At 42.2% G+C, this 23076-nt stretch overlaps 1 long non-coding RNA gene across 4 annotated transcripts in view; it reads left to right on the top strand.

The window, feature by feature from the left end:
* LOC139609933 (uncharacterized) overlaps positions 1-23070 on the top strand; it is a 290241-nt gene extending 267171 nt beyond the window's left edge. For 3 of the 4 annotated variants that reach the window (XR_011685415.1, XR_011685421.1, XR_011685420.1), the window contains 2 exons: positions 16345-16511; positions 21684-23070. This is a non-coding gene — a long non-coding RNA (uncharacterized lncRNA). The remainder of the gene's footprint in view (positions 1-16344; positions 16512-21683) is intronic. The other variant, XR_011685416.1, reaches the window with a different exon arrangement.
* The last annotated feature ends 6 nt before the right edge of the window (positions 23071-23076 follow it).

Genomic DNA, 23076 nt, shown 5'->3' with positions numbered 1-23076 from the left:
AGATAAAAGGGGCTTGTTAATGAATAATTTGTGATTTGATGCTTTTATATCTAAATGGGCTTCATATCATCACAAGATCAACTGTGTGATAGAAAATGTGCCCTGATGTCAGGAAATGTATTCTTGTTGCCCTCAGGTTTCAGATCAGCGTCTCTCCTGTGTCGCTGGTTAAGGTGCAGGACAAAGACCACTTTTTTGTTTTTTAGTGACAAGCAGCAGTGGTGAATGATTTCTCAGGTGGTTTTAGGAGCATGTGAAATGATATAAACTCTTGTGGGTTGTCTGACACTGGACACGAGGCCCTGTTTTCCTACTATCACCTGTATCCTCCTGTGCTTTTTGATAATTCCTCTGTCATTTTGAATGTTGTGCTTTCATCACTTTGTTCCTATTCCAGCAAAGAAAAACTACACATTACACTGTGAGTGGGAGGAGCAGGGGACCTAGTTGCCAAGCTGTAACAGGTTAATATGGCAATGCAGGATCACATTTTTGTATCATTCGTTACAAGAATGCAATGAAAAGCACTCTCAGGTTGCACTTTAAGTGGAAAGCAAAACCTGCAGCCGTTGTTATGGCTCTGCACCAGCACCTGCAAGACTAATCCCCATCCATTTATTGTACTTGGTAAATGATGAAGTGATTCTGATCTGCAGGGTGTAAATTTTAAAAAGCTGTCTACATGAACGGAGTAGGTACACTTCATCTAAATTTTTATGCTGCAGAATTGAGTGGCCTGGAGCTCCGTGTGTGTTAACGTATGAATTTACGATCACCGTCTCCATCCAAGACTGACATAAATGAACTGGCATTGCTTCCTGCTCATGACCCACCCTCCCCACCCCCCACCCCTCCCTCGCATTTTCCTCTGTCATCTTTTTGACACCTCCAAAAGATGACATGGAAATACATGTGTCGGCAAGCCTGACAATGAGGAGCCATAAAGCAATAAAGCAAGAAAAAAGAGGAAGACTGGGACCTCAGAGTGTTTGTCACTGTCATGTCTATTGATTGATGACAAAGAAAACGATTGAGAGGTCCTCGACAGAGGGGCAGGAGGAGACAGACAGAGAGAATTTCATTTGTTGAGTCAAATATTCAACTAGGAGACGTGCGCGGGCATTTTAGCCTCCCATTTCTCTTATTGTATTACATTAATCAAAGGGCTTCCGGGACGTTCATCTGAACCAAGATGTTCTGCAAGCAGGGAGAAAAAAAACAACAAAAAAAGCATCCTTCAGAGATGTCTCTTTCCTGACAGTGGTATCAATTGTCTTGTCTTAAATGATCACGGCCACTGCATTACTTGGAAATTAACAGCTAGAATTTATGTGAGTGCCTCTCTCCTCGCTTCCTGCCGCAGCTGAGTCGCAGAAACAAATAATTGAATTGGTACAAGTACATAAAGCATTCCAGCGGCTAATGTAACAGGCCTAACTCAGTTAACGAAGGCAAGGGCACAGACAAAAGTGGGGTTATAAAAAAAGAAGGCCATGCAGATCTAAACCTTTTCTAAACCTTACCAGCCATGTTTTTCTCTCATCACCTTCTTCCATGTCACTCCTCAGTTCTCCCTCCCCCTTTAATTGGAAGTCTCCGCCTTAGTTGTGTATCACCTCAGATGCTGGGGAAACCTAAGCTGTCACAAAGTGTGCTTATTAAAATGGACGGGGAAAGATAAAAGCCTAAATTCCCTTTTTTTTTTTTTTTCACAAGGCGGCAGTGACTGTCTGAGTGCATCAGTCGTGGCTGAATGGGACAATTCGACCCCGGAGCGGTGTGTTTACAAAAAAACTGGGCGAATTGTCCCTTTATAATCAGACCCAGAATCACTTAATGCACCATGTAGCATAAATGCACAGGAATTTGTCTTGGAGGCAGCTGGGCAGAGATATACTGACAACATATACAGGAACAAAAAACATGCTTGAAGCACATCAGGCGAGGATATGTTTAAAACTGCCAATAGCTCATTTTGTTGTGATATTCAAAGCAGATATCTGCAGCATTTTAGTGTTTTCACACCAAAAAAAGAAGTCTGTAATATTTCCCTGAGGATGTTATTCCTGCGGGTGGAAACTCTGAATTCTTTTAGGGTTAGCAGCTCTTTAAGGCGGACTGATAGTGATATGATTCAGCACAGATATGAAGCTACGGTTTATTAATCATCAGAAATAAAGCCCCTATGTATCTCGGACACATATGACATCATCCATCACTAATGTGACAATGATGGAAAGGTATTTTATAGCCAACCATTACACACTCATATTGCTTGAATGTACGTCCTATCTGAAGGGTGAATGTGGACCGATGTTTTATCTTCTCTTTGTCCAATGGTTTTCACTTTTCCTTCGTGCTTTACAAAACCTTTATTGGTTGATGGAGGTTTCACTGAGACTAGATCTGTCTGTTGCAGAAACCTCCATCATCACACTCGCAATTACAAACATTCACACTTGTACGCTACCCAATACAAATACAGTGACTGCTGTAGCTTCATGAGCGCAGTGCTGGGGTCAAAGGCCTCCCAGTTGTTTCTCACAGATTTTACTCCACTAGAATTAGTCCTGCAAGTCTAAACTTTTTGCTTTTCTGCCACATAAGACGCACACTGTGTCTGATTCTGGTTGTAGTTCTGGTTGTTGTTGTAGTTCTGGTTGTTGTTTTGGTGCTGGTTCAGGTGAGCACAAGCAGTGATAGCCACCATGGTTGAACGTTCAAAGACCAAAGCATTTCAAACTTCAGAACTCACACAGTGCGTTTGCCAGGTGATCTGTGGGGAGCATGTTGTAGACGCTAGCTCTTAGCTCACTAACTTCTGGTGAATTAGATTTAATTTTCACTCATTTTCATAGTTTTCAGTTTGATTGTTAAAACATTTCATACATGCAGGCATAAACTCATTAATATGTCAAAGTTTTGTGCGTATTCTGCAGCTGTAAAATGTGTATTTACAACATGAGTCACAGTACGGTGAAGGGTCAAAATCTGACACTGTATCTCAGCATCAAAGCAAATGGGGAAAGTTACATCAGATGTTTTGTGAAAGATAAGCTCAGAAAAAAAACCTTTGATTGTGCATGGTGTTAGCTAAAATGTTACACTGCACATCTTGTGTATAATCAAGAATCAATGCTTCCTGCCACCGTATCGCTATGCAACAGTGTGGCGACCCATTTGCAAAAACCTCAAGTTACATCAAATTGGAGTTCCCCGAATGTCATTCCTCTTCCACTTTCTCAGCTGCTGTAAATGTTCTACTCCTGAACAGCCTCTGTTTGTTGTTGATATATATATATATTTTTTTCTCTTTTCACTGCTGTGTATTTTGCTGAAGCTTTAGACTCTCATTAAATCAACTGAGGAACTGCAAGCCTCTATAAACATCAAATCTATAAATTGCACGGATGGTCTTACACTAGGTCTCAGACAGCGCTACCCTTTGATGAAAACTTCTGGGACAAAAACAGAAAAATAACTAGAGATTCTGAGGCAAGAAGAGAAAGTCTTGTTTTGACACTAAGATTAATTTACAAGTTTTTCCTCACTGGCAAAAAAGACGGGGTGTGTGTGTGTATGTGTGTGTGTGTGTGCGTGTGTGTGTGTGTGTGTGTGTGTGTGTGTGTGTGGGTATGTGTGTATGAGTGAGGGGGGTGAAAAGAGAAAGAGCAGAGAGAGATGAGAGGAGCTTTTGATATTTATTAGGCCTGGACCTCACCAAAGACCTCTCCCAGGACTGCCGATGTGACAATTAAGCCAGGTTGTGCTTTGACACTGTTTCCATAGGCAAGTGGCCAAAGTATATCTCCAGTCAAAATATCCATGCCAGCTAACAAGCTTGTTCCCTCTCCATAGAGCCGAGAAGAAAGGGAAAGCCTTGAGACATGAACAAAAGCAAAAAAACAAAAAAAAAAAAAAAACGAACGAGGGGGTTGGCGTTGAGGTTGGGTGTGAGAGGAAAGGGTATAGGACAAAAAAATAATAAAATGAAAAGAAAGGCTCCCCCCTCCCATAAGAAGCCGCTGGAGTTTGCTGAAGAAAACGGTGTCAGTGACTAGATGTGATCAAGGTGTTGTGTGCTGCTTGTGTCTGAAAATGTGCAGCGCCATCAAGGCCCGACACAATGCGCAGCCAGATAGGAACCAGGCCCCTGGGTACGCTCGCGCTCGCTTTTGTTCCGCCTTAATGACCCTGCCTTGATTCCATCCATAATGCTCGCAGCTCTCGCTACACCTTGCCTATTTATCCCACAGTCATGTCAGCCCGCTTCTCCCATTGCTCAATCTTCGCCCTCATTTCACTTCTTTTTTGTTACGTGTGTGTGTGTATGTGTGTGTGTGTGTCCATGTGTGTGTGTTTGCTGGAAAATGCTCTTGTCTTAGAGGAGCTCCCTGCCACACAATGGCCATCTAAACTCATTAAGAAAATTCCGTAAAGAGCCATTAACAAACGGGTTCTCTTTGGCCAGAGATATCAGGTCTAATTAGGTGACCGTTCTTGACAGGGTTGCAAAAACAAAAGGCGCGCTCGCATTTGAAAAGGTTCAGGTCCCGCAAAGGGCCTCACGTTTTTTTTTTTTCCTCCTCCCTCTTCTTCATCTCCCCCCACTGTAGCCGACTAATGACTGTGGGTTTAACAACAAAAAGGAAGAAAAAATACCTCTCTTCCCTGGGAAGGCAATGGGGAAAGGTTCGCGGAACAAAAGCCTTTCCACTTCGGGACCTTTTTCCCCCTCGCCAGGTGATTCGCTGTCCTCATTTATGAGACAATGAAGCCACAGACAGACTTATTGTAAACACTTTGCATGGGCTGCTAAATGGACTGCCATGCCAAGGCAGCAACCCAGGCTTCAGCGCTCCCCCTCCCTCTACGATCCTCCTCTCCCAGTTTCAAGTACAGTGTGGACCACTGCCGTTTTTGTTGTACAGGAATTTGTTGTGTTGACGCTGGAGCAGAAACACGGTTAGATAAGTGCATCCTCGTACAGCGGGGCCTCACATGTAGAGCAGATCATGCAAACAGTAGATTCTTCATAATAATACAGAAAAGCTTGGATTAGAGATAGTTTTATACTTGTGCCATTATCTAAGTGTCAGGTTATTGTACAAGAGTTTTAGCTCATGTTTGATTCATGCTTTAGTCAGTTATCAGTAATATTGAATATCACTTTGCTTCAGTTCAGAAATAAAAGCTTTCTTCCCCCATGGTTTCAGAGGTACATGTGAGTCCAGCGGTGCAACGTTGTGATAAAGTAGTGGTATGAAGACTCGGTCACAGCAACATTTGTAACATCAACATTTTCACTGACGACCTTTTCATGTCAGTGGGAATGTATGTGAAATCTAATTCTGCAGTACTTTGGCAAAGAATTCACTTTGATATGCAAAACTGTGTCATTAATCAGCGAACCAGACACCCAGACAGTCCAAAACCAAGGAAGCTATCACATGCATTGTGGTGTGTTTTGGCCTTAAAAGTCCAGTGGGTGGAGAGTTTTTGTCCCTAAACAGCCTGTAGACCATTAAGCCTGATTATATAACGCCAAAGAACTGTACCTGTGTAGGACGAGACTGTGTGTGGCCAGCTGGTCTGTCCCTTCTCCCACCCCATTGACTGTCACTGTCTCTCATTACTTCTTCCAATGAGCCTGGAGATCAAGTGTGTTTCCTTTTGTTCTCCACATCCGAATCTATTTACGGTCGGGACCTTTGCAGCCCAAGTAATTCATTCATGTTTGAATGAAAAGATCTGTCACTGTAATGTGTTACAATCCACAGACAGACGACAGTGACCTTTGTTCTGCTTTATATTGTATGTGGCTTAGTAAAATATATCATCTGTTTTCAGCAAGAAGCTCCGCATAAATAAGACACAAAAACTTTGACGTGGTCTTTTATTTACCCACATATTAATGTTTTTTTTTTGTTGTTGTTGTTCAGTGGTATGATATACTGTATGCACCATGGGAAACAGGCCTGATATCTTTCACAGTGTTTGGATGTTTTGCTGCAAAGACTGTAAAAAGAGCTCCACTGACACAGGGTTTATAAAGTACACCACTCTAGGAAATTGCATTTTCTCTGTTATGCTGAGTGTGTGTGTGTGTGTGTTTGTGCCTGTGTGTGTGTGCCTGTGTGTGTGTGTGTGTCAAACTTCACACATTTGCTTTTCCTTTTTATTCTATTTTTTTATTCATCTTCTGTTGTACACGCTGCAGTATTCCTCTGACCATATATGGCTCTCAGTAACACTGCTCTTTCACACCAAACTGGTCCAGATTAGGATCTTTTGAGTTTTAGGTGGGCTTTAGTTCCAGGCAAAAGAATTTTCCCATGTTTGCAACACAAACTGCCCACATTTTGATGCACACAGGCAATACAACAGTAACATGATTAAGGAAATGGCCCGTGAGAAACTTGGATTATTTCAGTTACATTTTGCTCTTATCTTAAGTAAAGCTACAATCACACCTACAGTTTGTTTTCCTTGGTCCAAACCAGAGTGGAAAATTTAATTTGAGTTTAGTTTCACACTGCCCAGTAACAAGGCAACCACGGATTGTAAATAAAAGTCATGTAGGTTAGAGATTTTGGCAGCAGAGGTGGAGCTCAAATGAAATCCACATAAAGAAATGGTTGACTTTGTTCTCCTTGGCTCTCCAAGCAAGCAGAGCTGCTTCTGTCTCCTTCTACCCATAATCCCTTGAGTTGTTTCCTGTACTTGGTTTGGATTACATTTTAACATCTAACGGACCACATCATAGTTCATTTTTTCAGAGGACTGAGACTTTTTCAGCCATTATGGTGCCATTATTCTGTTTTATATGGGTTTGAATGACGTTGCTGTCACCTAAGAAATGAATGAAAACAGTGTGGAGTTTATAAGCCCAGAACAGCCTGCATATAAACTCAACATAAGGTTAGAGGAGTAAAACCTATAACTCTCAAATGTTACTGCATCAGAACAGTAAAAAGCATCAGCACAAATGGCATTATTTTGCAGATGTAAACAAAACCAGCCTATAGAAAAGGAAAGCATTAACAGGGCAGTAGACAAATGACTTGTCTCTGTTGAAATGCATGTGTTTTATCATGAGTCAGACGACATGCAAGAGACAAAACAGAACAGTTCAAATCAATCCATCAGAGGGAGAGAAGTCCTGACTCCTAGTCCCCAGTGTGGGCCAGTCTCTAAAAACCTTAGATGTTACTTTCCCCACAGTTGGACCCGTCCTGCCTGGCATACACCCATGACTTTCAGACTCCGCAGTTCCTGTTAAATATCTGTAATCCCAAAGCCCAAGATGAGACATCATAGTGACGCCATCAGGGTTATTTTCTCAGACTTAAAAAAAAGAAACTCCTTCAGAGTCACAGAAGACATTATACAACTGTTTTCACAGGCTGAACACTGCTCCAGACAAGTAAGCTGATCTGGATCGGTGGAGTTCCCCTCAGATTTCTCTGCATTTCCTGCCTCAGTTAAGGGCCTTAAATTGATTGTGTACACTTATAAATCATTGCTTTATTCCTCTTCCACACCTCAAGGAGCAAGGGGAGCTTGTTTTGCAACTGTCAACCACTTTTTAGACCTGGTGTAGACCTGGTTTATTGTTGTGCAAAATATAACTCAACTCATCCATAAAGCATACATTAAAGTGCAGAACACTGGAGGATATCTCCTCTGCGGAGGAGCGCAGTGTGGAAATAAAGGCAAAAAAATCTATTGTCACATGTGATGTCAGTGTGATGGCATGCTGTTTGGAATAGGAGATGAAAAGGAGTGTGTCAAATCTGTCCAGACAGTGACACTGACCTGACCACCCCCACCCACAACCGCTCAGCACACACACACACACACACGTTAACTGTTCTTTCCAAGCACATGACAAGATGACTCCTGCCTCACATACACAGACACACACAGACACTCATTTCCCCTCACTAGTCTTCAGGAGAGACACTTATTCAGTTTTAAATTGATAATGCCACATTTTTTGCATTGATTTTAAAACACAGTAATGTACATAACATGTGCTTTGTCTGGAGTTTTTACAATATTTCTTTACAACTTTAATTTGGAATAACTATATCATACTCGTGGAGTCAGATGCTGAGATCTGGAAGCACTGCAACATCCATAAGAAGTGCAACAGCAGTGAGACAAGCAGAGAGGTCGTTAATAAATCCCTCAGAGAAAACCAAGGGGACGGTGAACATGTCCACCATCCATCACAGTTTATAGATGGACTTCTTGGTTCAACTTTGACCTGCTGTGCAGACTTTAACACATTTTAAGTTTGACTTCCAAATAAAGTGATTGAAATATTCTGGCTCTGGTGTTGGCTCTCTCTGTCTGATGGTCTGACTGCTCGTGTTTGTTGATGTTGCAGTGTTTTGTTGCTGAGTACAGTGTCATCATAACAGATAGACCTAACAGCCAAAACTACAAAAAATAAGACCCTCATCGTAATAAGCCAGAAATTTTCTTGAAGTTTAGTCAGTAAGTTCAGCTTGGACCTCAACGTCTCGACTGCCCTATCTGCTACTTTCATGTTTAGCAGGTGCAGTAAAAAGAGAAACACAAACCTCTGGAGAGCTATAGGATGATGATGATTCACACCAGATTTACCCAGACTTACAGTGACTGATAGCCATGCTCTCAGTTCTCTGGCAAGTCCTCCTGTTGCTCAACAGGTGCCAGGTGAAACCGCCCCAGTGGTCTCATGGGTATTTCCTCTCCCTTGCCTCTCATTGGTCAGGAATCTGGAGTCTGTCTCCGATGTCCCAGCAGTGCATTCCTGCTCGCCACAGGAGCCTGCTCTGCCTACCTTAGCTGAAAAGGTTAATCACCAACAGGTGCAGGTTTATGTGCTGCTGGCTCAGCTGTTTACCTTCACGGCAAATGTGCAACAGGAACAGAGCTTTGTCACGGTGGGATTTTTGTCCCTCCTGCATGATGTAGAAAACTGACCACACGTTTTTTATATCTGACAGGTCAAAGGTCAGCTTCACTGTGACATCATAATGATCTGCAAAAACACTTCTGGTCGTTATTCAACATTGTAACTCAGGAAGGGGAGATTGTGACCATATTTCCTGCAACTTGACTGATTGGTGGAGGCATACAACCGCAAGGCATGAAATCTACTTTTTTATGAAAATGTATTACACATGCAAACATTAGGCCTGTGACATCACCAAATAAAACATCTCTCTCATCATGTATGAATTACATAGCCAGGCCTTTGACATTTTTGAGGAGCATTTTTCACAATTTTGACATTTTCTTGTCATTTGTGAGTCTTCTTCTTTATCTTCTGGGCGGCTACAGGACTGTGAAATAACCATTTTAGACCCTGAGAACAAAACACTATATACAGTTAATTTTAAGACCATGTAAGACTATTTTTTAAATGATGTCTTGCTTTAGTCCCATTGCTCCAAAACTTTGGTCTCCAGCTTCTTAAGCCTGTTTTGGTTGGTTTAAACTGAATTTAATAGCAGAAATGATTAAGGTCAAACTGTGTTTACTTACCTAGGATTCATGTCATAATTCTAAAATGAACAAGTGAGAGAGAGCACAAAGTCAGCTTGTTCTTCAGAAACCGTAAAGAATAAGTTGAAATGAAAACTTGTTGCATCAACCTTTGCACTCGTTACTGTTTTCTCCTACGTTGAGGTGTTAATATTCATCCTGCTGCAGCTTTCATCACTCTGCATGAAAAGTTTGACATGTAAAATGAAATATAAATGGAAAACCTGTCATTCCGTATGTGGGTGAACCTGGAGCCAACATGTAGTGATCTGCCTGTGTGTGTGGCATTACGCACCCACCCTTTCTCTACACACACACACACACACACACACACACACACACACACACACACACACACAAACACACACCTTTCTTTCACCATTTATAACTCTCCTGGACTCCTGAAACTCTGTTTGCAATTTAAGGCTGCAAATTAGAAGCGTAAGTCATCTGTTTCCCATAATCCTTCTGTCAGACCAGGAGCTGGCTGGCCCCCCACCACATACACCAGGCCTTGGACAGTGCACACATGCAGTCATATCACATCATGTCACATACACACAGCCACACACTCACATCCACAAACAAACACACTGCAAGAGCCCCCCCCCCACCCCCCCCACCCCCCCCCCCCACCCCCCACCCCCACTTTACTTCAGTCAGAGTTCAGACTGTTTTCCTCATGAGTACTGATTAACATGTCTGCACAGTTTTCAGAAATCCTAGAGCTAGATTGGATACAAATGTAGGACCTGCCTAAATTTGAGTGTTTTATTCATAAACAAATTAGCAAGTAATCAAATTACCAATTGACAGACAGGGTTGGGTTTTTTGTGCCACTGGGGGGGGGTCACCTTTGTCAATGTGAGAGATTTGAGTCGAACATTATATCTGTTCTTTCAATAAAAGTAAAACAGCTGCAGCAGCAGTGTTTTGTTTTTTTTTTTGCAGGGAGAAAAAAAAGCGGGCTCATCATTGATTCATCTGTCTGGGTGTTTACTCCGTGACATAACGTCCAATAGCTGCAGTGTGTAAACACGGGTGATTCTTAATACACTGAACGACTCTTTAAACTGTCAAGCTTCCAATTTAACGTATTACAGACAACCACAGTAATCTGCAGAGGTTAATACTGTGTGTTTATCTGGACCTTTCTGCAGTGTGTGAATCTGACGCGTGACTGTGTGTGTGTGTGTGTGTGTGTGTGTGTGTGTGTGTGTGTGTGTGTGTGTGTGTGTGTGTGTGTGTGTGTGTGTGTGTGTGTGTGTGATTTCTGTGTGGGTGTTAAGTGAGCGTCTTTTGTTTTTCTTGTGTGTTCTCATGTGCATACCTTTGTGCATGTGTAACAGTGGCTTGTTCAGCGTGTGTGTGATTGTGCAGCAGCTCTGCATGTGTGTGCATGTGTGTCTGCATGGATATGTGTGTGTGTGTGAGAAACCCCGGCAAAGGTGACGTGTTCTACATGTTCACTGACAGCTTTATAGGCTCTGTGGCTCGGCGAGGGGAACAAGATTATGGGAAAGGAAACACACACACACACTGACACACTCGGGCTGGCTATTGTCCCAGATACTATAGTCAGGTGAGGTCCAAGGTTCAGTGCTCATATTATTAACAGGAACAAGCTGGCGCCCAGTAAACACACCTACAACTTACTCAAGTGGAAAGCTGAATTGTTGAGGGTCAGGAGAGGTCGGAGGGGTCAGGTCCGTGGCTGTAATTATCTGAGTGGACAGCCGGCTGATCCACAGGCTTCTGAGAGCTGGACAATGTGTGTGGAAAAGATTTTTCATAGTCTTTTTCAGAGTGGTGCTGTGGAGCTTCATCTTTTAGCTCCTAGTTTGGTTCATTTCTCTGGTTGATGAAAATTTCATTTGAACCAGATTATGTCACCGAGACACTGGAACGTGTCAGATTCTGATTTTTTTTATTTTTATTTTTTTGTTGCAAGACTTCTTTGTTGAAAACATGAAGCAAATTTTAAAACACAAAATTGGTCTTCTGAAGTTGGTGTTTATTCACCACAGTTGGCTAATGCACCCATTTCATTTCACATTTACATTTACTGCAGCTAGTTGTTGCTCCAGTTCTGACTGTTACCACAGAAGAAGAAGTTAAGTTAAGTTAAGTTAAGTAAGTTAAGTATAATGTTTAAAATTCCATGAATTCACCAAAACTTTTACAGAAAAACAAGATTCTTCTGACACTTATCACTTATTATCTTAAAGTCAGTGAACTGAAATGACAGTGAAGAAACATTTCTTTTAAGCAAACCTACAAAGGTTCTGTCTTGTTTTGTCTCTCTGACGTAGCTATCATTGGGAATCAATCTACAGTGTTGTGCAGTAGTTCCATTTAAGTTGCTTGTAATTATATTTAAGCTCAGTTTACTGTTCACTTTGCAAAGAGTGCTGGGTAAATCCATGAACTGTAAATCTATCATGCAGATGTCTGGAAAAAAGGTCCTGTGCTTTTTTTTTCGATTCAGTCAGGTTCATAGTTTTCAGAATGGGAATTAGCACATGCTTCCCATTTTCTGCTCGGCATCCAAGAGACTCCAAGAGGGAGTGTATGCAGAAGATACTGACCAGGTGCTCAATACAAATGGGAAGACAATTAAACAGACACAATGTTGATCTATGGTCCTTGGTGGATTATTCAGGAACATTTGGGGCTCAGCTGTTCATCCAACAGCATACCAAAGGAGGAGAACAGGTTTTCTTGTCTTTTTATTGTTGTAATTTTCAATTTGAGTCCCAGATCTGCAGATGGAAATGTAAGTTGATCTGGGGGATAAAAAGCAAAAAGCCCCACGTTATCCAACTAACAACATCCTCACCATCAGTGCGGTAACTTCACACCACGCAGCACTGAGCACTGTGGACCACTACCGTAGGACTTGGACATCACTGATATCTGTCACATAGTCGACATAATGGCTTTAGACCCTGTCTTGTGGAAATCTACATCTCACCGCTGTTAACCCCATAAGAAACAAGAAAAGCATTTGACTGCAGCGGTTGGAACTCCTAATTAGGTTGAAGTAGGTCTCTTTGAACCGACGGTGTAGCAGAAAAAGCAAAATGTGAAACATTTTTGGCCTCATTATAAGTTATCTAAAAGGCAAGGGCTCGTGATAATGAGGGCCATCCAGTGGGATGCGATGTGGTGGGAAGAGAGCGCCTAATTGTGTCAAATGGCTGGAAGTATTTCACTTTGAATTATGGGAGAAAAGGGGGGAAAATAAAGCAGAGACGCACAACACGGACACAGTGTGCAGCATTAGTGTCAGGAAATAAATGAGGTACTATAGGAACTATAAGTGTGTGCATTTATTCAGGACAGGGTGATATTAAGGCTGCTGTGTGTCTCGCACTTTGTCAAAGTCAGCCCTCTAAGTTTTGTCATAGTACTGCTAAACAACATACATCTAATTCAACCAGTCCACAGGCAAAATTAGGTGTTAGTGCTTCCAATTGGGAACTCCAGCTTTCCTCCTTTTGTATTTCCTTAGTTTTGTTTTAGTCTTAAAGGGTCACGTCACCCAAAACATAGCACAGCATAGACCCACATTCTGGATGTGGTTTATATTAATTTATGGTGTCTTGATATATATATATGGTGTCTAATGAAAAGCCACAATAAAGCTCATCATCATCATTATCATTATAAAGAATAGATCAACATAAAAATGCTTAAGAACAAACCACAGTTAGTCACAGAGGTTCATTTTCATCTGGTTTTCATGGTCATATTTAAAATATGCCAAAGATGAACGAACACGAGCCTAAATCTATTGTCTTTACTTAATTAAGCTGCATGTAACCAAACACTGCTGCTCAACTATAAAAAAAATATAGAGCAATTTCTCCACCTTCCCCACAGGTGGTCAGGTGGATTAATGAACTGCTACAGTCTTTCATTCAAAGAATGTATTGTAGAATCCAGTTGCAGATGCATCCTGGCAAACACGCAGTAAAATTTGCACACAAACATACAATCATGATTGCTCAAAAAGCAGCAATGTAATAGCTACGTGGAAGCAAACACAACGGCTCCTGCATCTCTCCTCATTGACAGTAATGGTAGCAGGCTGCACCAGTAAACCATGCCTTTGAACAGTAATTCCAAATCAAGACAAGAGGTTAAGAGGGTGGGGTGATGGCGGTGGAGGAGGGGGGGGGGGCTCTCACTGGTGAGATGAGAGAGGAGACGTCGCTCTGACAAAGGATGAATACCTTGTTCTCACTAGCTGACAGCTACAATAGAGCAATCATCACCAATCTGCCTTGTCGGCCGATACACATCACAATGCGCCTCTTGAAAAGGCTCATTTCAGCGACAGGAGTTAAAGTGCTTCATACAGGTGACAGTCAATAGGCCTCGCCATCTGCATTTCAAAGCTTCCCCGTCTCGTCAGCACAAGTACGCAGGCTCCGCTCTCAGCGTCTTTGGAGATGGCTGCTTCTGATGAAACGGGCAAAGTTGACAAACTATCCTCTTTTCCCTGGCATTCTGTTTCCTGGATTTATCCAGTGACCCTGACATAGAATATTCTCTCTTACCAATTAATGCATAACATTTATCATTTGTGTATATTTTTTGCTCACTGTTGTCTTTTGCTGTCTGTTTCTTCTTGGTTTGTGTGCCTGTGGAAGGTACCTCTGTCTGCCTCTCATTATCACCCACCTGTTGTCCCAATTATTCAAACAGACACACCACCTGTTGAGTGCAGTAGATGGTATGAAGTGGTGCATTTGCTCCTGTTGAGAACCCTGGCAAAGACCTATTCAATCTGCAACGAAGGCTTTTCATTCTAACTCTGACAGTGCTCCTACACAAGTGAGTGCCTTTAGTTTGCCTTTGTGCCACATGTGTTGAAGTAAATGAGCTATGGCATCCACAGTGGACCAGAGGGGAGTGTTCTCTCCCAGTCTCTGAAACTTCATTGTTTGCATTGTTGATCCAAACAATAAAGTTTATTTTCATGTAGGACAGTGCACTAGTGAGTCGGAGCAGAAATACAACAGTAAAGTAACAGATCATGGCACAAAAAGAGGCTTTGCATTTTCCCTCTCTCACTGAGAGCAAGCTTTCACAGCTGCAGTGTCTTGAGACACCGTTCACGCCAGAATTCTCCGCTCAGCTAATCAGTCATTCATTGGTATTGATCAACCACCCTGATACTTAGTTCAGTTTGTGCAATGAAGCTGTAAAATCCTCCTTTATTTCTCCTCTAATCACGTCTGTGTTTATGCATTTGGCTGCCAGACCCTCTGCTAATAATGCTTGACGGGAGTACCTGCTGAAATAAAGGATTTTTATTTTTTTTTTTTTTTGTCATTGCACAAGCTGAGTTGTTCATTTGTGGCTCCATAACATAATACAGTGCCTCTACATAGAGCTTAGTGAGTGATCTGTGTCCCAACTGTGCGAATTCCCTTAAGTTTGACATGTATCCAGTCTTATGTAAATATTCATTAAATTTACTTCTTTATAGCCGTTTTGCTCATGGAATATATATTTTTTGGACAAGCTATCAGCCTCTATAGCCTGTGTTAAATCTAAAGGAGCTTTCTATGGCCAATCCAAACACATTTGGTCATAGCTTTGAAAAACATTACCTCTCACAGATATATAGTATTCCAGACCAGTGGGGAATACGGGTAAACATTAAACTGTATAGTTCTTAGAAGAGTGCAGCCGTGCCAGCGATGCTCTGGTGGAATTACTTCGGTATCCATGCAGTGGTCCTTCGAGGGTTTAGGATATTAAGCTTAGCTTGCACACAGGTACTCGTCATGCAGCTTGAGATGAAATCCAAGCCACTGGATGGCGAGTATGGCTGTTTAATTTACATGACGTACAGCATGTCATGAAAATTCAAGTTTTACTTCATTTTGTGATTATTTTGGGAGGATTCCACAAGGCACAGCACTGGGGAAAAGCCTTGTGGGTGGAACCTTTTTTTCTTGGGTTGCCATGAGTGGAAAACGATGGTGCTTCGAAAGTTAGAAATGTAAGGAATTAGACAGGACTGCTCAGGCCGAAACTCATGTATGTCTGAAAAAATGCAGTGAGCTTTTTAACATGTTTCTTAGACTTAAGGAGCCAAAAAAGCCAAATAAAACTTTTTTCTTGTTTCTGCAGTATTTAAAACAAAGTGACTTTCACACTCTGTGGCCTTACATTGAGATGAAAAAATATGAAGGACATGGTTTGTCTCTTCCCCTTGGAGTAGTCAGCCACTTTAAAAATGTGCATTACATCGGCCAAACCAAACACTAAGTATTGAACCTCTCATTCTGTGTTCCAGTGCATCCCAAAGATGTTGGATGGGATTGACGTCAGGGCTCGTTTCTTCATGGAGCTGGCTTTGTACACGTTGCCACAAAAAAGGAAGAACCCAGTTGACAAAAATATTGCTTGCTGTAGCACGAAGCCCTCACTTAATTGGGGTGTCCACATACTTCTGGCCGTGCATTAATACTTGAACTAAATTGCCTGTCTCCATCAATAAACTGGAAATAAATCAGAAACTTATGAGACATCACATTCACTTTAAAATCCCAAGGAAAAACAAAACATCACAATTTGGCCGGCAGGGATGAGTTGGGATTTGTCCAACCGGAAAAGACGCCCAACAACCATGTAAACCTTCAGTCACACAGCAAACCTGACAGCAATAAAAAAAAAGCTGCTGTTGTGAGCCAGTTCTCTGTGCTTTGGTTTGAGAGCAAACATGTGCACAAAAAAAGTCAGACTCATGCTCTTTTTGGTCCCCTGTCCGTTCTCCACCTGCAGCTCACAGCAGTGACATCATGGATTACCTCACCATGAGAACATGTTCACCAGGGACGTGGCCTACATGCCGACACTGGACTCTGTCCCAGGTCGCCCTGGATGCATGCAGCTTGTCGCATCTCAATCCCTCCTGCAGGAAGCTTGACTGCACAGCGGACATAAATAAGGTGGAGTAACTGGACTCAGTAACTGACCATCATAAAGCGTTTTCACATACTTAAACAAACAGGCAGGATGTCGTATCCTCCTGTGCTGAGTTAAGTCACGGCCAGGAGAGCATTTTACAGTCTTCTTGTAAATGTAACGAACTGATGTTTTCAATTAAAGTCGACTCAGAGGTGAGTTTCTACCCTTGATGCATAAACCAACCCTAATAAGTTTTCATCGAGTCGTATCTCTCGAGTTGTTGTGAAGAAATACGCTCTGTGAGGTGAAGGCACCGGGGTCGGCCACACAAGAACAGGTCCAGCTGTGAGAGGAGGTGAAGGTTTGATGTTAGCTCTGGGAGGATATGCTCCTGCACATGTGAAATGAACTCAGGAACATACTGCTGTAGCCAGTTCTCACTACTCATCAGAGCAGATAGTACATCTACTGTCCAGGCTCACATTCATTAAACTGCACACATATGACCAAAATTGACAGTTTGGTCGTATTTCTACTTAAATCATTAGAATCTTTATTTGTGCAACTAACAATTAAGAACTAAATAAAAAACACAATTTAAAAATGACTAAAGTAAAAGCCACACTAAAAACTTTCCCCCCTGAACTGTGTATTTCAACAGCCTCTAACATCTATGGACAGTGAAGAGGGGGGAGCGAGTGGCAAAGAGAAACACCCCTGAGTCCCACGGTGCAAAGTTTTCTCTGCAGCTTGTCACTGATTCACATGACCTCAGAGGGACTCTGACAGCGGGGGTTGTCTTTTGACAGAGCTGGTGTTCGTCTATGAAAAGTTGAAGTCACGTCTAAGTGTCATGCAGCTCGATGTGTCATGTTTTATGCAGAGGTGGGTCTGTTCTTAACATGTGGACGTAATACATTCAGTGGGGAATCCGTGGCAGAGCACAGACCCTTTTACTCTCTCAACACCACACCTCATTACTTCTCTGAAAGTCTGACCCTCTCTTCACCTGATAGGTTGGTCCTCTCTGTGAAAGTGATTGAAAGTGCTCTTGTTGTAGTCACAGCAGCTGGCTTCTGAGATGACATGTGCTTCCTTGTCCGGGGCACTAATGGAACCAGTTCTGGTCAAGCATTTCATTTTCTGTTCCCTCCCTGGTCTGTGGTGCTTTTCCCCCTGGATGAGGACAGCTGCGACCTCACACACTTGTACATGTACACAGCATGAAACACTGAACATACACTAGAGACACATTAGTAAAACCTTATCATTTGAAACTACAACCAGGGCTACAGTAAAGATTGTAGCAGTAGTAAGGTCATAGGTTTAAATTTCCCCAAGGCAAACGTAAGAAAAGTTTGATCAGCCACTTTTATAAATTTAGTTATTGACTAAAGTTTTCCACTGTATTTTCTGTAAAAAATCTTTGTGCCTAAATGCATAAAAATATTAGAAATCAGTCTTAAAAACCCCCCATTTGTTATATTTGTGCCATTGAAGGGTGTGAAAAAATTAGCTTTTATCTTAAATAGCAGCTACAGCCTGAATAGTTTCTTCCATTTCCATCATTTTCAGCATAATAACAAAGACGATGCTCCGTGGTGGGTTTACAAATGTTTTAGTCTCATAAAATCTTCTAAAAACACCATCAGAGAAACTCAGACATACAGAATTGTGTGTTACAAACAAGTTTTTTCAGGCCTCTGAAACGTCGTCATTTCCATAATACAAGGTTTGCACCTGACAGCGAGGGTGTGTTCACCTTTGATATCCAAACAGGCGTCAGCACACACAGTCCGCCTGTTTCTGACTGCATTCATCACCCTGAAAGCGTGTCTCCACCATCCTGCCGTCAGCTTTCACCTCTGCAGCCGGAGTCAAGACTGATGTTATTACCTTATCAAAGGTGGAGGTGTCTGCAGCTCCGGGGAAAAGGAAAGAGAGGCCAGGAGGGAGGGGGTGGGAGGGGTGGACGGTTTCCTTTGACTGGCTGGCAGCCGACGGGACACCGGGCGTATTTATCTCTCGCCGCCGGCTTATCAGCGGGGCCTGTAAATCTACCTGACAGGTCTTTACAGGTGCCGTTAATCCCGCTGATTCAATTCATTTTGCTAACTGCTCGGATGCAGCCTCTCTCCGTGGGGAAGATCAAACCCTCGCTCTATTCTTGCCGCGTTAGTTTGTGTTGTCCTCGTGATGGAAAGCCAAATCCACTCTCTCTAACGTGGAGATGAAAGGTGTAATGCAGCCTCCGTGGCAGTCAGATTATTCCTCCAAACATGTTTGTGGTTCTTTATTTGCAGCACACTGGGTTTGGCTTTTTCAGACTGTTATTTACAGAGGAAAGATTTGCTTTGCAGGTATGCAGTTTTTCAGCAGCGCCCTGCTTTTATTTGAACCTCGGAGCTGCTCTGTTAAACTCCAGTCTGGTGCTACACAGCTCTGAAAGTGCTGCTGCTTAGAGAAGTTTTTCTTTATATCTTTTTCTGTCATTTTTTGGGTTCTGTTAAAATAATTATCGCACTAAACTAATCTTTACTTTTCACTTAAATACTGTTTCTGTTTGAGATGGGGGTTACTTTACCCTTAATCAATCACACATCTATAGCGTCAGCTGTCGTTTTTTCTGGCTCTGCCACAGGAGGAGATGTGGGTGGCAATTCAGAGGCTTGAAACCCTGCTCCTCTGTATTGTTTTTACAAAACTGAAGCTGCTTTTGCCTCTCAGCTTCACTATCAGTGATCTGTCAGACGGTGCACTGCAGTGTGTCAGTCTGTAGTCACAGTGGAAACGTGGACTTCACCTCTGTCACCTTTCTGGTTTCTGTGCTTCCTCATTTCAGGAGCAGGATCTGCCTGTCAAATGCAAGGTGGATGTGAGTTTGATCTTGTTACTCAAAGCTGCCCAGTTGTCTCTGCAGCTTTAATTTGTAACTGCTGTGTTATCTACAGCTTGTAATGAACACAGCAACAAACTTCAAACCTATAGCAAGACATTTGGTCATAATCTGACACTTGACTGATTGCCAAAGCAGAATTTCCTGTCACTTTCAGAAAGGACAGAGGTTCTGCACAGCTGCAGAGCAGCGACCTTGCAGCTGTCTTGGTCCAGGATGCTGTAGCAGCAAAGAAAGGGAGGGTTTGGAAGTGACATTTGAATCTTCTTGGCTTTACCTCAGCTGACTCTCTGAGGGATTGCTGAGCTCAGTCATTCTCTTCTCCAATCATACAGCCCCCCGTTTTACACTGCAGTAATAACCTTTGTCTGCGCATCATCATCGTTTACTCACTTCCTTCCTAAATGCAGTTTCAAGCTTCCAGTCAGTGATTCTCCAAGGCCTTTTTTTCTGATCTTGAGAGGGCCACTCACAAGAAAAAAACAGGAGTAGATTGAATCTTGGCAGGTTTGCATGTTTAAATGGAGCGGTCACCTCCGCCCGGCTTCCTGCTGCAAACATCAAGCACCGACCTTATCTTTTCCTCGCTGTGATTAGGCTGCTTCCTGGTGACTGGATCACAGGTTCAGCTTCTATTATGTTCACTGTGGTTATTTCTCAACCTTTGTTAGGTCATGAAGTGATGCCCACTCAGAAGAAAAAGATCAAAATGACCTTTTAAAGTAAACATGACTTACTGGCTCTTTCCCTCCAACAGTAACTGCTGTCTGTCTGTACAGATGTAGTGAGTGAAGCTGTGTTCTTTATGTCTCTGCTGTATGAGCATCATGTTTGATTTTATATTTTACTGCTTATTTTCTCCATGGTGCATCTCCTCCTCTGCCATCTTGTGTTACTACTGCTGTCAATGCAGAAACCTAGAACTCTCTGCTCATAATAAAACAGCTCTGTCTGTGTCCATCGTCCAGCTGTTGATTGGCTCTTTGTTCTACAGCTGAGCCAATCAGTTCCTCTTCTGCCTCCGTCCAAAACACAAAGTAGTAATATAGGTGTGTGTCTGCAGCAGTGGATATCTGGTGTAATGTAGCTATAAAGCATATTTTTTCCCCGTTAGGAGGATATGTTGATTTACTGATAAATACTTGATCATAAAAATATTTGCCAGGTGTGGAACCTGACTATGATGATGGTTATGATTTTCACTACCAACACCAGTTTGCAGAACCAGAAGTATAATTTGACTATTTTACTTAGTGGAAATGACTTTATGCTCATTTCAAAGAGTGTGAAACCAAGTCTGGGAAAATCAGGCCCACCTGGATTTTCTTGCACTACAAATTCAAAGTGACTGAATATTGTAAAATAAAAAAACAGCTGTCAGTTCTCCAAGGAAGATCTCTTCTTCATGGTTTCTTAATTAGGAAGGGAAAAGAGCCCTGTGCAGCTCTGGGATTTCAACCAGCAACCTTCCACTCACAAGCCCGTGTGTCTAACCTCTCGTCCATCGCTGCCCCCTCAGCGAGCTGTTTTCCTGTGCTTCCTCCCCATCTCTGATGGGACGTCCTCTCTGCAGCTCAGAGCTGTGAGGGGCGTTTATCTCTGACCCGCAGGTTTGGCCCCGCTGTCTCAGCTGCCAAAACAGTCCCATTCAACATTGTGCTGAGTTCATCAATGCTCCACTGACACACACACACACACACACACACAGACTGTCTCTCTCACACACAGATACATAGACAGGCAAATTCATGCACACACAGGCACACTGCAAAAAATGCCCCCAGTAAAATGTCCATCTGTGAGATACTTAATAAATTCATTCAATTAATTAGTGTCAAGTTTCTGAGCTGCTCCTGTCAAATCACCTGTCAGTCAGAAAGTGACACAAATCTCAGCTTTTGAAGTCTGAGTTTCTGGAGGTGTTTGCAGACTCTGCTCATGCCAAACAAATCACAAATATTAAAAAAATTAGAAATGTCTTATTTCACATTATAACCATAACTTAAATTGTATTGATCATAAAGCTCCATTATGATTATTGTTAGTATTGATAAATAAATAAAAAAGTTAAACTGTTAACTATTTAATCACAATAATGTTAATCAACCCAAATATATTTTCAACAATAATTTAAATCGGAGAAAAGCTTCAAATCTTCACATTTAAGAATTTTTATTTTATTTTATTTATTTATTTATTTCTGGGCCATTTAAATGAATTGATTATTTTCTCTGGAATGATTAACTCAGGACTGAATTTTTCTCTCTTCCTCACTGAGTGTGTGAGTCTAACGTTTTTCTACACATACTTTTTATAGTGTGGATGTAACACATCCAAACAAAAATACCACAAATCCCAGGCAGGCAAGAAGCGGACAACCTCAGTCCTTTTGGCTGGATATCTAGGGACCTCTGTGACAACTCCTACCCCCTCCATCGCCTCGTGCCTATCAACCTCCGACAGGTCAGGTCCTCACGCACACACACATGCAGAGGTCCCCAGCCCGCGACCTCTCCCCTGTCACAACTGTCTCTTGACTTGCGCGAGCAGAAACCTCTTTTATCAGAAAACCTGAAGCGCGGCTCTGACAAAGCTGAGGAACTGCCAGAGACTGACCCCTGTGTATATTTAGCAGCCGCTTGGCAGTCGCCCATCCCAACTGTCGAGGCTGTCAGAGCCATGCATACAGGCCACCCCCCCACTCCACCACCCCACACCCATTTAGGTTTGATTATGTAGAGAGGAAGCTTTCACTGTATGTTTTCAGGTAAAGTCACGATTTTCAAACATTTAATCATCAGCCGTGTTTTGTGCTCATTAGATTGTGTTTTCTAGAAATAATGTCAGCGTTAAATCTTCTGCATATACACAAGGCTCTCCGTCTCTCTCACCTGGAAGTCCTCCCCAGCTCTATTTTTTCTGCACAGCTCCGGAAACATAAATCTTGGTGGATGAAGGTCACGTGTCTGTCAGCTCTTCCGCCCTCAGCTGTCCTTCAGATTTGCCGCCTACACCAGCCTCAAGGTTGCACTTTCACAAGTTCCCCCTTTTGTTTCACTAGTTGATTTGTCTTTCAATGTTTGAGGAAAAGTGTGGCCTGTTTGACACAGGTTAGAAAGCAGGGATCTCTGACTCATTTTTGTTATGATCTGTTTGGCTCTAATACACGACCTGACATTTGTTGTGTCCCATAACAATATAATGTTTCAGTCTCTGTTCTGACACTCGTAGAGCTCAGAGGAAAACACCATGGGAAACCAATATTTGAAGCCCCTAAATCATAATATACAGATCCATTTCCTCTTGTGCATATCCAGTATTTCCAAGTCAGAATTAAAAGGAGCAAATGTCTTGTAAAATTAAAGAATTTCAGTGTTTGAAACACAAAATTTCTTTACTAGTGATGATTTTATCAGAGCACTGCAGATGTCACATCTTTTCAAACTGAGGATATCTGACCATTTCATCTTTTATCACACTCATAACCCCGAAGCCCTTCAGTCTTTTGATGAAAGAGGCCAGAGCAAGCGTCTAAATTAGACATTCAGTATCAGTATAAAATGAAGGAGGGAGCCTGCACACTCTGAACCATCAGCTGACTTGTAAAGTTGTGATTTGAAAATGTTTGCCTGCACTTTGTACCTCTTGGACTTATTTTTGGAATAGAACATGGAGCTGCACATCATTTTTTTGTCTTGTTGACTTCTCTC

This window comes from Trachinotus anak, unplaced genomic scaffold, assembly GCF_046630095.1.
Source record: "Trachinotus anak isolate AG129_WGS33_773 ecotype Australia unplaced genomic scaffold, CSIRO_AGI_Tana_v1 ptg000026l, whole genome shotgun sequence".
NCBI lineage: Eukaryota > Metazoa > Chordata > Actinopteri > Carangiformes > Carangidae > Trachinotus > Trachinotus anak.
This window is presented reverse-complemented; position numbering and strand designations above follow the sequence as displayed.